We start from the raw sequence: 2209 nt of genomic DNA on the forward strand, positions 1-2209 counted from the left end.
AATACATACAGCATAAGAACCGATACCGAGAATTACACCCAGCATACAGGACAAGAGAAGTGATACTGTGCAGAGTCCATACATACAGAATATGAACAGATACCGGGAATTACACCCAGCTTACAGGACAGGAGAAGTGGTACTGTGCAGAGTCCATACATACAGAATGAGAACAGATAACGAGAAATTACACCCAGCCATACAGGACAAGAGAAGTTGTACTGTGCAGAGTCCCATACATACAGAATAAACTACAGATACATGAGAATTACACCCGGCAATACAGGACAAGAGAAGGGTGCAGAGTTCATACATACAGACTGAGAACAGATACTGAGAGTTACATCTGGCATACAGGACAAGAGAAGTAGTACTGTGCAGAGTCCATACATACAGAATAAGAACAGATACAGAGAATTACACCTGGCAAACAGGACAAGAGAAGTAGTACTGTGCAGAGTCCATACAAACAGACTAAAAAAAAGACACTGAGAATTACACCCGGCATACAGGACAAGAGAACTGTGCAGACTCCATAAATACAGAACAAGAACTGATACTGAGAATTACACCCAGAATACAGGACAGGAGAAGTAGTACTAGGCACAGTCAATACATACAGCATAAGAACCGATACCGAGAATTACACCCAGCATACAGGACAAGAGAAGTGATACTGTGCAGAGTCCATACATACAGAATAAGAACAGATACTAAGAATTACACCCAGCATACAGGACAAGAGAAGTAGTACTGTTCAGAGTCCTTACATACAGAATATGAATAGACACCAAGAATTACACCCAGCCTACAGGACAAGAGAAGTGGTACTGTGCAGAGTCCATACATACAGAAAAAGAACAGATACAGAGAATTACACCCAGCAAACAGGACAAGAGAAGTAGTACTGTGCAGAGTCCATACAGTGGTGTGAAAAAGTGTTTGCCCCCTTCCTCATTTCCTGTTCCTTTGCATGTTTGTCACACTTAAGTGTTTCGGAACATCAAACCAATTTAAACAATAGTCAAGGACAACACAAGTAAACACAAAATGCAATTTGTAAATGAAGGTGTTTATTATTAAAGGTGAAAAAAAATCCAAACCATCATGGCCCTGTGTAAAAAAGTGATTGCCCCCCTTGTTAAAACATACTATAACTGTGGTTGTCCACACCTGAGTTCAATTTCTCTAGCCACACCCAGGCCTGATTATTGCCACACCTGTTCACAATCAAGGCATCACTTAAAGCGGAGGTCCACCCTAAAATACACTCCCAGGGCTATGTGATCCCCCCTTCCCTAAACGCTTGGTAACCCCCTTACCTTCCAGCTGTCTTCTTTAGTTTTTTTTCTATTTGAAATTTCCTTCCACAGTGAATTCCGGAACGGGGAAGAGCCGATGCGGAAAGGGGGCGGGGCTTAATCGGCAGGTCACTCGTTCCGGTCTGCCGCATGGGCTCCTGGGACCTTTTTTTTTTTTCCCAGGAGTCTGTGGTGTGCATAGACTCGAGATCTCGCGTGAGGCAGAGAAGGGAAGTGACGTCATCACGACACCCACGTTCAGAGGGCGGTTCACAAACCGCCATTTGAATCGTGGGCAAAAGGTAATACTGACCAGTACACCTGATCAGTATTACCTGTGCACACCTGAGCGCAACACGAGGACCACGAGGACCACGAGGAGGACGAGCAGGACGAGGACCACGCGGAGGACGAGGACCCAGCTTTCCTAACATAGAAACCAACACTTGATCTGCTATTTCAAGGTAAGTTTAACTATTTATATTTTCATACTATACAATCATGTTAAATGTATAACATTTCCTATATCTTCCAATTTTTATTTTTTTTTTTTTGGCCGTTTTTTTTATTTATTTATTTATTTATTTATTTATTTTTTGTGAATGGATGTATCTATTTTTTTTATGGTCTGTATCCATTTTTAATAAAAGATATACAGATTGTTAAATAATTTTCATAATAAAAGGTATTATTTTTCCTGTCTTTATATATATATATATATATATATATATATATATATGTATATGTTTTTTTTATATTAGTTTTCATTAGTCTTTTATTTTTATTTTTTTAAATTTTATCTTATATTTTCTCTTTTGGCTGTGTATTTTTTTAAATGTGTGTGGGGGCTTTTTTTTTTTTTTTTTTTTTAATTTTTTTTCTTTTTTTTCTTTTTTTTTTTTTTTTGG

This window comes from Lithobates pipiens, unplaced genomic scaffold (genome assembly GCF_037356315.1).
Source record: "Lithobates pipiens isolate NorthernLeopardFrog02 unplaced genomic scaffold, aLitPip1_a1.2 Scaffold_1, whole genome shotgun sequence".
Lineage (NCBI taxonomy): Eukaryota > Metazoa > Chordata > Amphibia > Anura > Ranidae > Lithobates > Lithobates pipiens.